Here is a 15,244-nt window from a genome sequence, read left to right as displayed (position 1 = left end):
GTGTGTGTGTGTGTGTGTGTGTCTGTCTGCCTGTCTGTCTGTCTGTCTGTTCTGTCTGTCTGTCTGTCTGTCTGTCTGCCTGCCTGCCTGTCTATCTGTCTGTCTGCCTGCCTAATGTCTGTCTGTCTCTCTCTCCCTCTCTCTCTCTCTCTCTCTCTCTCTCTCTCTCACGCGGTATGTTTGTCTGTCTGTCTGTCTTTCTCTCACTGACTCTCTCTCGATCCATATCTCTCTCACACACACACAAACACTGACACGCGCACACACATACTGACACGAACACGCAGGCACACACACACCCGCGCGCACAAACGTTCGCGCGTGCACACGCAAACACACACAAACAAACAAACTCACGCACACACACTGACACACACACACACACACACACACACACATCGTGCCAGCGAACCATCCACGGTTACAGCATCAAACATGGAGACACCGAGTCTCTGATTTCAGCTTAATTGACACTGTCTCTCTTTCGCCTCCACCGCCCCTCATGCTGTATCCTCAAGAGAATCGATGATCACCCATGTCATGACAAAATGACATTTCTGTAGCATTTGAATGCACTCCACAGGACTATGCAGAGATTGTCTGTCCGGCATTTCAAACGTTCCGTCATTATGTTTTCTAAATACTGACAAGAGACTTTTTTTTAAACAAGAATTTCAATCAATCAATCAATCAATATGAGGCTTATATCGCGCGTATTCCGTGGGTACAGTTCTAAGCGCAGGGATGTTTTAATTTTTTTAATTTTTGATGCAATTTATATCGCGCACATATTCAAGGCGCAGGGATTTATTTATGCCGTGTGAGATGGATTTTTTTTAACACAATACATCACGCATTCACATCGGCCAGCAGATCGCAGCCATTTCGGCGCATATCCTACTTTTCAGTCGAACCTTACTGAACTTAACCAAATTCCACAACGCAATTTGCAACTGTGCTAATTGGTTAACACGATGTTATTAATTCTAGTCTATTGCAAAGAACATCGCTGCAGACATACAATTAATTCGGTTGAGCACAACACTGAAGCTATGCTAATTAGCGTGCTCTTAAAAACGTAAAAGATGAGATTACTCGTCTAATTTATTGTGCGAAAAAGCCTACGAAAGAATAGCCTAAATACATCAATAACTACGATTAATCCTTCATTCAACATTAACATTGAAACAGATAGCGCCCCATCCACCGCCCTCCCCGCTCGGAGCTTATATACCTATGAAATTCAGAAGGGTTCTTGTTCTTAGGGGGCCCGGGTAGCTCAGGTGGTAGAGCACTGGACTTGTGATCGAGAGGTCGCTGGTTTATGTGCAGACCCAGAGACGGTATCCATCTCCCACCCCCGTGTCACCACAATAGCACGTTAAAGATCTTGGTCATTCTACCATAAGTGCAGATGGCTGATACCACCTAAACACGCATACATCAAAAAGCCGTGAGGGCGTAAAACTCGAATCGTATAAACCAATTCATGTCCAATATAGGCAATTGAGACCTGACGGACAATAAGCCCCTTAAAATTTACTTACGTGTTCTTGTTATTAAAAAAACAACAACAGCATCACGCTCACACAAACCGTAGAATAACTAGGGAAACTCTGTCCCACTTGTTATACACAGACGACAACAAAGACGTTGAATATTCAAAATCAGACGGTTTCTCGCGAAAAATCAATACTTAAACAGCTCATGAGTAATTGCGTGTCGCAGAAACCGAGACAGAAGCTGTGATTGCGTGAACAAAATAATCAACAAAGGTTAAGGGCGAAAACAGACGGGCAAGCAAGGGTGTTCAGGGGGTGTTTTATGAATTCAGCCTACACTTTGTCGTCTTGAACCCTGGCTGATTTAGACGACAGCGCGTTTAAGTAGGTGACAATCCGAGTGGACGTTTATGTCTGTGGGCCCGAATTAACATTCCGTTCAGTGGGACCGTTCAAGGCATACAGTGGGGCGGGACAGTTCAGCAGTCGCCGCACGTCCTGCCCGTCGGTAATTCAGGTCACCAACAATGCCCGCTTCACTGTCACACACACTTCAACTGACGGATCTGAACACAGCCCTCAGTCTGATTTGTAGACTTTTTTTCTCCGCTCCGTGAGCCATCCGCAGTGACATCTTGAAAGTGGTGTTGCTTTTATTGCACAAGTGAGACACTGTCACCATCAAGAATACCTCTCTTCACTGATACGGTTAAGCCGTTGAGGAAAATGGTGTGCAAAGAGGATACCTGAATCTCGAAAGCTTATTCTGGGAGAAGAAATGCATCGTCAAGCCTGGGGAGCGACTGAATCTTGAACTGTTATCAAACCAATCGACACAGGCTGAGCGTCATCACCGTCTGGCGCTCAAAAAGCGAAGAAAAGCAAACAAAACTACAAGGTTTTTTTCTTCTCCAATTATGACCCAATCCTAGATTTCTATATGTAGAAGGTTCGGTAAACAAGATGTTTTGTTTTCTTGATGATGTGTTCGGACTCTCTCTGGACTCTCACTGGACTCTCACTGGACTCTCTCTGGACTCTCACTGGACTCTCACTGGACTCTCACTGGACTCTCACTGGACTCTCTCTGGACTCTCACTGGACTCTCACTCACGGACACAAAGACCGTCGTCATACACGTCTTTCTCTCTCCATTTCGTCCGCAACAAATGACATTGTGACAACAGCAGATTACTGGCATGGCAAACGTTATTCCTGTGTTTAGAGCACCTTCTCTCCTCCTCTCCCCCGACCCAGCCGAAGCCGGGTGGCCACAAGCCACAGAATACAAAGTTGACTACATCTCCTGAGTTAGTGGATCACACAACAAAATACGTCCACACTGTTTCGAAGTTCTCAACGATCTCCTCACACCCTAGCATGTACATACATAATCAAATTTAGCTTGGGTCACAAACATCCAATCAGCATCTTAGTAACCACCCGTAACCACGACACTCTAAGCAGGTTCAGTGTTTCATTGGTTAAACGTAAGAGGAAGGGGAGGAGCACAAAGGGGGGGGGGGGGTAAACAACTGACCACCTGCCAGCTGAGCTGGTATTCGATCCACCCGATCCGACAAAGGAATTAACACCCTCTTAACGAGGCTTTGTTCGGGGCGCGTCAAAAGACACGGCAAGAGCATCCTCTGGGAAGCTACTCCCGGTTAGGCCATAAAAGTTACGCCACTGACCACCTAGGAGAGCGGCTTAAGTTCAAAGGATCAAAGACTAGCCAGAACATGGACACAGAAGGCTAAGCACGCTTAGGATCTACCGGTGACTGGACATGTGCACCCGATAATTTAACTTAGAAAAGATAATGGCATTACACAAAACATAAAGCGATCGGCAACATGAACTACAAACACTAGACTGGACAATGACAAAAACTTTACTCCACAATTGGTGACTGGTCGCCTTATCACATATAGATTCCTAGATTCTTGCCTGTTTGCTTACGATAATTATTACTCATTGAGTAATGATTGATATTACATTTACCTGTCTTTTTGTCCATACACTCACCAAATACGTGTTTTTTCACGAATAACCAGGCTTTTCAGCTGACGATGACGACGACGACGACGACGACGACGATGACAATGTTGATGATGACGACGATGAAGAAACCTATGATATCATTGCCGCTGATGATGAAAAGAAGCATGCACAGTTTTTGTCATTCATCCCCCCTTTATGATAATCCCCTTCCCTGTGCCTTCTTGTACTTTGTCTGCAAAACAAACCTGCAATCTTATCCGAAGCTGCGTAAGTACGCTGAGCTTAAAATGGTAAGGGTGGCTGATAGTAATCTGTTTTTCAAACTTGACCCCGAGGACTTAAAAAAACTCATTGTGTCTCCTCTGTGTCAGTCGCTGATCCTTGTAAGACTGAGGTCCTAGATCACTTCTTGGAGGCATACTCCTTCCGGCCAGGCATACTCCTTCCGGTCAGGCATACTCCTTCCGGTCAGGCATACTCCTTCCGGTCAGGCGTTTAAATGGGATAAGACCATGGAATTAGCACTTGGTCACTTAGGCCCTTAAAAAAACATTTTTTGACTGCCTGAAACAAACATTCTGAGCTACTCGATTTCAAATTGTAGTCCAAATGACACATACTTATATTCGCTTTTGGTTTCGCCTAAAGGCTCTGTGAACGAAAGTCTACCACCGCGCAATACTACGTTTACACATTCTAGTCAGGCTTCTTGCCAAAGTAGCCAGATATGAATTGAAAGGAAAAGTAGATCATAATCAGTACATTTAAAAAAAACTGAATGAAAAGTTTGATCTGCCGTTCATTTTACATCATGTTTAACGCCAAGAATGAGATTAATTTACCGCTTCTCCTCACGCACCAGTCCCACAATGCCGCTGACTTCCGTGATCACACTGCGCATGACAAGAATGGAAGCAGACGACATGCCAGGGAGATCTATGGCTTCGAGGCGTGCTCAGCAAAATGGTTCTGCCCTTCCTTTCTTTGGCTTTCCATTATGGTCCGGCCAGTTTTCACGTTCTGAACACCACGCATGCATATGTGTGTATGGCAGGATGTGTCACCAACACTTACTACATTGCAAAATAGAAAACGAGTAATCTTTGTACGAAATTACAGCTCCACTGGTGTATGTGTCTTCACTGTTACCAAAACCACTCTTTTATTGTACAGCCAACAGGGGGGGGGGGGGGGGGGGGTCGATGCTGGTAATGCCCAAGAGTAGCAGGAACGGGCGAGATAACACCGTGTCGGTCCAAAAAAGGTAAGCCGCGTTTGGCACGGATATCTTATTTACGGTCCAAGCCAACGTTACAATCGTTTTCATTCACCGGGTGGGTGCAACACGATTCAATTATATATCAACCGTGGACATAATTTCTGGGCCAAAAGCTGCGATTTTTTTCTGACCAAAAGCTGCGATTTTTAAAGCTTGGATCGAATTGTCTGAGTATAAAGTTGCATGGTTTCATACTTCTCAGGGTCTGTATAAACCTGCATGGTTTTCGTTTAAGGCACCCCCCCCCCCCCACCCCCACCCCCCCACTCTCTCTCTCTCAGTCCTTTCTCTCTCTCTCAAGCACTGACACACACACACACACACACACACACACACACACACACACACACACACACACACACACACACACACGGAGTAAAAATCACGTCATGCTAAATAACTGTTGTTTTCCTGGCAATTGAAGAATGTACGTATTTGTCATTTTGTTTTCTTTTGTCTTGTTTTTTGTTTTTCTTCTGCTGTTGTTTTTCTGTGTTTGTTTTTTATTTTTGTTTGTTTTAAGTTCATCTCTACTTTACCCCTCTTGCCTGCGTTTGTTTCGCAATAAAACAAAGCGTGTGCACAACCCACGTTCTCTCTCCATTGTTTGAAATTCTACAAAAAGAACTCATGAAGCTGCTCTGGAGGCGGATGCTTAGCGGGAGTATAAGGGAGTCGTGAAGTTTGGTGATGAATGACCGCTGTGAAATGGCTTTAATTTTATGTCTTAGAAAGTGCGCAGAATCCACACAGAATCCCTGTTCATTCATTTAATTAAAACTCACGACTCACAGTGCCCAGCAGTTTGCTGTTTTCTTCACATTCCTGCAATCCCCGTTTGTGTACGTTGCTTGTTACCACTTATCCGGGGTTCTAATTACAGCCTGGTAGGGGCGGGGCCGCCCTTTCCCCCATGTGACGTTGATCACAGAGACCGCCACGCCCTCTTGTGGCGATGATGATCATTTGGCGTGAGTGACCCCTCCGAGGGTGAGACGACTGCCCTTTTGAATGAAGAAACGCGGTTACACCTTTTAAAAAAAGCCTATGATCAGCCGTGAAAGGGATATAAAGCGCCCAAACTGTACTTTTTATACCAGCCCCACCCCCCACCCCCCTTCAATTCCCCCTCTACTTTCAAGTGTAGCCGTTCACTTCAATGTCAATACCACATAGTTATCACACACACACACACACACACACACACACACACACACTCACACACACACACACACACACACACACAGGTCGAAGAGAGAGAGAGAGAGACAGAGACAGAGAGACAGACAGACACACAGACAGACACACAGACAGACACACAGACAGACACACAGACAGACACACAGACAGACACACAGACACACAGACAGAGACACAGAGAGACAGAGAACAATGCACTCTTCCAAGACAAAACGAGCTTGTTCCCTCATGGCCAGTACATTTCAACACAAGGCCTGTTCTCCATAACCTCTGCTTCATCTCATCGCCCAAGCTGACAATCTACCAAAGTGTCTAATATACAGTGGTTTACACCCCTCAGGGATCGAACCTTTTAGGGCAGCGTACGGAACCGCTGGGCCCAAGGGAGCGCTTCTTCGTCTTGTTCCAGACACCTCCAGCTTCCAGAACAACTAATCCACGCTACCCATCATACCATCTGAGAACCAACGCCTTTTGAGAATCGCTGCCGATGTCAAGATACGTGCGTTTTTCCGTCCGACAGTCTGATTTGTGAAGAGATCTTGTATTCAAGAAAGGACTTAATCGTCCCTTTTGTGTCTTTGAATCTGACAAAGCACAAAACACTGGCACTACCAAGTCAGTATACAGGAAAGCATTGGCGTTTGTTAGATTTAACGCTGTTCTGCGTTATTTCGTGAACATTTTACTTGACAACACCAAAGCATATTATCATGGCGAGGTTATGCTTCAGCAGCCTCTGCTGCAGGGACAGGTAAGACACTCATTCTTGTTTTAGGAAGAAAGGCTATGTCTGACTGACACGGCGAGAACAACGGAGAAGAACTAGGGTGCACAGAATGCGTATTGCTCTCCCGAGGCGACCATAAAACTGACGTTCATTCTTCGTACTGGCACGTGACGCTGAGTCTCCGCCTTGCTACGTGTGGGGCGAACGCGTCACAGTCGTCGTGGGTTTGTACTTGGTTGTCAAGACTCAAGGTTTGGAACATAAACGCACTAATACCCCAGTTCACATAGACGCCGCTTCTACTACGCTAGAAAAGTGCCCTCGGAGAGCGTGGCCAATCGTGGGCCAAACGTGGGAGGATCTCCATGAGCGCGGTTTGGTCGGGGTGGGATCTATACTAGGTCGGGAAGCTGCACCATCTCCCTATAAACAAAAACAAAGAGACTGCCAACGTTCCAAAATTCAGAATAAAAAAACAAGAAAGGTAGGTTGTTGGAACGTTTGTTATTGACAAAACAATACATTCAATACAATATTTCGACCCAACGGTCTTTTAAGTGAACAGACAAACAAATATTCACACAAAACTGATCTTGATAGTTCTATTAGTTCATTCATTGGCTCGGCTTCCTGACGAGTGGACGTAAACTGATAGAACTATCAAGATAAGTTTTGTGTGAATATTTGTTTAAGTAATTACAACCTCATGCTCTGGAAGCTGTGTATTACACGACCCAGATCGGCTCATAACGGTGTTCTGTCACGAAGCGACCCGTGTGTTCACCATAAACAAGAACGATTCGAGCAAACACAATAATGACTAGCAGTGAAACAAAGTTAATTTCAAAGGAAGCACACAGACTCCCTTATGCACGTGAGGATTTGTACCGGTGAGTACCGCTGTTCGGTCACAAACTGATCCGCGTCATTGTTCACCAAATTCCAAAAATTTATCAACGACCCAATACTGCAACTCAGTACCGGTAAAACAAACAACATATAACACAAGCACACACGAAGGCGAGTCCCGGCCCATGCAATTTATAATATGATCTCCACTGAGGACAGATTAAGCACCCTACTTTCAGGTCCTTTTGTTCCTTCTTTCAAGCGTACGATCAACACAAGTTCGGAAGTGACACGCAACGCTTGTGAGGACACAGGACAAACAAGTCGCGTAAGGCGAAATTACTACATTTAGTCAAGCTGTGGAACTCACAGAATGAAACTGAACGCACTGCATTTTTTCACAATGACCGTAGTCCGCCGCTTGTGCATAACGGAGTGAAACTGACGAGCCTGTTCAGCGCGGTAGTGGTTTCGCTGTGCTGCATAGCACGCTTTTCTGTACCTTTCTTCGTTTTAACTTTCTGAGCGTGTTTTTAATCCAAACATATAATATCTATATGTTTTTGGAATCAGGAACCGACAAGAAATAAGATTAAATTGTTTTTAAATCGATTTCGGAAATTTAATTTTGATCATAATTTTTATATTTTTAATTTTCAGAGCTTGTTTTTAATCCAAATATAACATATTTATATGTTTTTGGAATCAGGAAATGATGTAAAATAAGATGAACGTAAATTTGGATCGTTTTATATAAAAAAATTATTACAATTTTCAGATTTTTAATGACCAAAGTCATTAATTAATTTTTAAGCCACCAAGCTGAAATGCAATACCGAAGTCCGGCCTTCGTCGAAGATTGCTTTACAAAAATTTCAATCAATTTGATTGAAAAATGAGGGTGTGACAGTGCCGCCTCAACTTTTACAAAAAGCCGGATATGACGTCATCAAAAGAATTTATCAAAAAAAAGAAAAAACATCCGGGGATATCATTCCCAGAAACTCTCATGTCAAATTTCATAAAGATCGGTCCAGTATAGTTTGGTCTGAATCGCTCTACACACACACACGCACAGACAGACACAAAAACACACACACACACACACACACACACACACACACACACACACACACACATACACCACGACCCTCGTCTCGATTCCCCCTCCATGTTAAAACATTTAGTCAAAACTTGACTAAATGTAAAAACAAATAATCGACACCCATGCTCCAGAGAAGTTGAAAACAAGCCGCGCTGGTATAGGTCCTCCCACCAGTGTCTCTCAGTCTGATAGGCTTGTCACAATTAAGAACCCTCGAAGACTGCCCCATCGCTAGCTATTGCTGCCGTATTAGAAAAAAATGCGCCGTCTCTGCTACGGTAAAGCAACTTACAACAACAACAAAGAAAGAACCAAATGAAAGAAAAACAATAAAGACAGACATCGGAGTCAAATGGCTTCGATGCGCAGAATACAATCGAAATGTCGAGGAGGAGGCGGAGGAGGGGGAGGAGGAGGAGGAGGAGGAGGAGTTTTTTTGTTTAAAGCCAAGCCACACACTCCGAGCCAATCTAGGGAGAAGACGGAGATGATGATGATGATGATGATGATGATGATGATGATGATGATGATGAGGAGGAGGAGGAGGAGGAGGAGGAGGAGGAGGAGGAGGAGGAGGAGTTTTTTTGTGTTAAAAGCCAAGCCACACACTCCGAGCCAATCTAGGGAGAAGACGGAGATGTTGATGATGATGATGATGATGATGATGATGATGATGATGATGATGATGATGATGATGAGGCGGAGGAGAAAGAGTTTTTTTGTTTGAAGCCAAGCCACACACTCCGAGCCAATCTAGGGAGAAGACGCAGATGTTGATGATGATGATGATGATGATGAGGAGGAGGAGGAGGAGGAGGAGGAGGAGGATGGTGGTGCATGATGACGTCGGTGACGGATCGTCAACCAGCCTAACCCACAACGACGTCACACCGTGAACAACACAGACACGTTCTCGGGAGGAACAAGAAAAACGGCTATCACTGTCAAGAAAAAGGCCGCCATTGCCATCTCTTCCCACCTCCCACGTCAGCCATGAAAAACACACGCTTTAAAACAGCTAGCAGGCAATAATTCCAGCGGTTGTGCCGACACCTAACATTACGCTTTCTCTGCCAAGAATCGCGGGACGTTTAATACCCCCACAGCAAACAACAGAGGCAGCGAAGTGCTCACAAATAAAACACCTTGGTAGACAATTTATCGACACGCGTGGGAATGCCTGGAAATTGGACTCACTCCCAGCCAAGAGTTCTCTACCAAGCGAGGCGATCGTCATTTCAACCAAGGTGTCAGCTACGGAAGTGCAAGGCGCCCCCGAGACGGAACTGAATATTAATTCTGGAATTGATAGTCACCGTGTGCCTGCTTATAAAAAAAGGTCGCTGTTTGGGTCCGTTTCGAAGAAAACGGATACTGCTAAGACGACCTACTTTTCCTCGAAACCACAAGCGCACGCGCGCGCACACGCACGCAGGCACACACACAGAGACACGCAACACACACACACACACATACACACAGACACATACACACACACACACACACACACACTCACACACACACATACACACACACACACACACTCTCTCTCTCTCTCTCTCTCTCTCTCTCTCTCTCTCTCTCTCTCTCTCTCTAAAAATCAGTTTCTAAGGGGCATGTTAAAGGCACAGTCTACCTCAAATGGTTTACAGAACGATTTAAATCTTCTCACGAAAAAAAAGCAGTTTTAACCTTATGGAACTCACTTACGCATTTAACAGCATTAAATGACACAGTTCGTTTGAAGGGCTATTTAGCTTGCGTAAACCACACACCAGATTTCGTGGTTTATTTTACCCTTGAGCCATCGTGGACCCATGGCACACGCTTTCCTTTTTTTCTCACAAGTTCGTTGTCAGTTTGTGATTTCAATGCGACTTGCTGTATCTGCAATAGCACGTAATTGTGTACCTCTGAATCTAAAATGCAACAAACGACTGCGAGTCACACGAACTTATTGACGGGCCGCCCGAGCGGCTCGTCTTTGGCGTCGGGTAAGTAGCTTGCAGGTGGAGAAATTTTTGTTCATGGGGGATTTCTGTGACGTATGTACCACGTGACAGGAAGTCGCCGTTGGTCTCGGCAAAGAAACTACAATGCAGTGTGTGGTCTCGGTGAGACTGAAAGACAGAGAGCGACAGATACACACAGTGATTCAAGGCGCACAACTCTAGTAAAGTTGTCGTAGCACGTCCGTCTATGGCCAAAGTGATCCGGGTTCGATTCCCGGCATGGGCGGTCTATTTTTTTGTTGTAAATTCTTGTTTACTATTGTTTATTATGAACGTTTTAATGTTTTATTTTACTCTAATAATTTTTTTAATTGTGTAAAATAAATAAATAATTTTTTTTTAATTTTTTTTTTAATCCAAGTGATCCGGGTGGAAAGCGATTCGTCTATGGCCAAAGTGATCCGGGTTCGATTCCCGGCATGGGCGGTCTATTTTTTTTTATATATTTTTTTAAAATTCTTGTTTACTATTGTTTATTATGAACGTTTTCATGTTTTATTTTACTCTAATAATTTTTTTAATTGTGTAAAATAAATAAAAAAAATTTTTTTTTTAAATCCACGTGCACAAGACAAAAACTTTCATACTGGGGGAGCGAGCCAGTCTGAAGAGTACTCGGGTCCAGCGCCAGCGTTTTTTTATAAGAACTTGGAGTGATTGCGAATTTGCGCGTTTCTCGTGAGTGCTTTCGAAGTTTTGTAATTTGATTTTCCCCAGCGAGTGTTCTTTGGAGGGCACTAGACTGTGATTGCTGGTGCATGTTTTTATTTTTGTTTTTCGTTCTTTGTTTCCGTTTGTAGTCTGTGGTCAAATACCTCACAATGTGCTCAAACAAATCACAGGCACAGGAAATGAACAAGAAGAAGTGTGTCACAAGAATTTGAATTCTAACAAAAACATGTGTATGAGTTCATAGACTACCACTGTCGAACCCTTCACTGTACAATGTAAATGAGTACAAAATATAGTCGTCAGTTTGGGAGACATTGTAGAGCACAGGTGAACTTTATCACAAACGGACAACACAAAAAGTACTTTCTTTTCAAACTTGAAAGTTTGTTGTCTATTTTTACCAGGGTCTTTCAAACAAACAATAACATGTGTATTTTTTATGTGAAAAAATTCATCTATTTTAACATTGTTGTACTTAAAATCTTAACATCTGCTAACAATTTGCGTATGAATATTTTTTATTCCTGCACTAGAAGGGAAGAAATCAACCTGTGGAAGACGTGCTGTGGTTTGTCTCCCTTCCTTCGAAACCGAAACCGAAACCGTCTGTAACGCTTACAGGGCCTCATAGATATCAGAGTCAACTCTCTCTCCACCCCCCCCCCCCCCCCCCCGCCCCCGACACCTCCACGCATTCAGCGTAACGGCTTGTACGGCGTGTTACTTCAACATAATATGATAATAATAATAATAATAATAATAATAATAACTTCAACAAGTATTTTTTGGAAAAAAATTAACCTTAACAAGGCCTCAACACAACAGCGCTTCCTGGAATTGCATGGCTGTTACCGGGAAATGTACTGGGTCAAAGGTCCGCCTGACTCGAAAATTTACTGGGGAAAAGACAGTGACTGCAAAAAATCGTGTACTTCATGATTGGTACAATGGCCAACACAAATGTTGTCGGATCAAGTCTACTTCCATTCTTTAGATGGTATATGTTTTTTCAAAGAAATAGTCTTTTACATTGACTACTGCCCTCCCAGGAAACCTGGCCACATCCTCAACAAAGTCAGCCAGAGCTTCGTTTAAGTGTGACAATGGGTCATATATTGGTGCTACATTACTAGCATTCAAATGTGTATTCATGGCAACAGCATTTTGCCATTTACAACAGTTTCACTAACACTGTATTCTTTCTTGCTTTATTATTTTGTGACTCAGTGATAATTTTAAATAAAGTTATTTGCATCATACACTTTGATTTCATTCATTTCTATTTATAACTACTTTTACTACTTTCCCTTCTACACTGTGACATGCCACTGTATGACGCTCATTCAGACCAAAAACAATACCATTCCTACCTGTTGCAACGTCTATCGCTCGCTCTGTCTTTTGGTTCCTTGGTTGATCGATCGGTTTCTTGGTGGAAAACATATTTCTGTCACCAATACCAGTATTATTGCATCACTTCCATAAAGGTAGAGTAGCCTTCTTCCTTTCTGTTAAGCCAATAGGTCTTATTCATTATTGAGCTCTTATTCATTATTGCATTACTTTCACAACAATCTTCTTCCTTGATATTGCGATAGTTGTTATCTCCCATTTATGTACAAACGCCGAAAAGACAATTTAACAGGACACATCAACACTATTATTTTGTTTACCTGTACCAACAGGTGTACAACTTCCTGTTTCTTTGATATTGTCAATGTTTCGGCCCGTGTTGATCCTGGGATCAACTGAATTTCTTGTCCTTATCGGCGGCGGTTAGCTCCAAAGACGCAAGCGATATGCAAAACGTGTGTCTGCTTGCCTAGGTGAAACACGATCATTGCGTGACTTACTTCCGGCCTCCCTTTTTTAAAACTTTCAAAACCTCGAGTTGTACTGATCTCGTCTTGATGAAAAAAGATATCTTTTACGATTTAAGAATGTTTGTGGTACAAGCTGTCAATTTGTCATTTAGATTTTAAAAGTTAGTTCTAGCGCCAAAACGAGGCGCCCGATTGTGGTACAGACAATCCGGCTGGCCGTGCAAAAATAAATTCTTTGAAAAATGCTCGCTCTTTACGGAGGGCACCTAGGATGTTCTCAAGCGGTGAGTGTTTAAACGAAAGGTTGTTTGCACTGTGTGTAAAAGCCCTGACAGTGTCTGTGACCAGAAACGGATTGTTTACGGGAGGCTGTGTGTGCCTTTAACTGCATGATCAGAGGCTGATTATTTACAGACTGTATATGCCCCCTTGAGGAGTCAACCCCTCAAGTAACAGTTACAGTCTGTTTCTTGTGATGAATATAATGGAAGGATTTTTGACGCTTGGGAAAAAAAAGCCCGATTACATCCCCTGAGGATACGGTTCAAATTAACCTCTGCCTCCCTTCCGTGATTAAGATCTAAATTAGGATATTAAACTGCCTGCCTTCATTTTAAACAATGAGAATTTCGAATAGGTTATGTAATTACTTTCCTTCCCTACTAGCACTGTATTAAGAATCCCATTTCCGGACTTCTTTAGTTACCCCATCAGGAATTGCTTCTTCTTCTTCTTCTTCTGCGTTCGTGGGCTGAAACTCCCACGTACATTCGTGTTTTTTGCACGAGTGGAATTTCACGTGTATGACCGTTTTTTACCCCGCCATTTAGGCAGCCATACGCCGTTTTCGGAGGAAGCATGCTGGGTATTTTCGTGTTTCTATAACCCACCGAACTCTAACATGGATTACAGGATCTTTTTCGTGCGCACTTGGTCTTGTGCTTGCGTGTACACACGGGGGTGTTCGGACACCGAGGAGAGTCTGCACACAAAGTTGACTCTGAGAAATAAATCTCTCGGCGAACGTGGGGACGAACTCACGCTGATAGCGGCCAACTGGATACAAATCCAGCGCGCTACCGACTGAGCAAAGCACAGAGCTACATCCCTTCCCTTTCGACAAAGAGTTCTGGATTTGTATATTACCTCCAACACAATCAATGCACTGCATGCTTGACCAAAACAGCTACAATCGTACAACTGTGTTTTTTGAATATATAATTATATACAGGCAAATATTTAAAAACAATCTCCTCAAAAGTTTTTGTGATGAATATGGAATATGTTTATTAATGATGATTATTAATGTATTATTAAATGAAATTAAGATTACATTTATTTACAACTTAAATTTAAATTTACAATTTAAATTTATTTAAATCTATTTACATTTATAAATAATTCATAAATATAATTTATTATTAAATAAAACAGATTATTATTAATAATTATATATACATATATACGGCCGTTTCAGAACGGACAGACTAACGGACAGATGAATGGAGGGACGGACAGACAAAAACACAATCAATCCACACACACAAAGAGATATCGTTTATAAACGAACTCATGGTGTGCTGTGTGCAAGTTGACAGCGCAATGAGGGTTAGTTTGACAGATTCAAAAGACTTTAGTCTGGTCACTGTTGATCATCTGTGGACGCTGCTTCTAGTGTCGCTCGATCCTACCAGCATAATTATACTTTCGGCATCAGAAGTAAACTGAGTTATTGTTTCAGTGTTTTCACCTCGCTGACGGTGATTCCAGTGTCTTTATTTTCGAAGCTCGTTAATTTCTGTTAGTAGGTCAAATTGCAGGGTTGTTATATATACTGATTCAAAACTCTATTATCGTCACGGAAAGCTGAATACGTGCCGGTATTTCGTATCCAACACACCTCTGAATCCCACCTCAAACAGACCACCACACCTCTGGAGCACCGACGCATAATTATGCCAATATAAGATACCGATCAAAACGACATCGAAATACAATTGTGCGTGTAGACAAATAATGCCCTTTACGCCTTAGACACCAACAACTCTTGCGGCAGGGTTCATCCCGG

This window comes from Littorina saxatilis, linkage group LG12, assembly GCF_037325665.1.
Source record: "Littorina saxatilis isolate snail1 linkage group LG12, US_GU_Lsax_2.0, whole genome shotgun sequence".
Taxonomy (NCBI): Eukaryota; Metazoa; Mollusca; class Gastropoda; order Littorinimorpha; family Littorinidae; genus Littorina; species Littorina saxatilis.
This window is presented reverse-complemented; position numbering follows the sequence as displayed.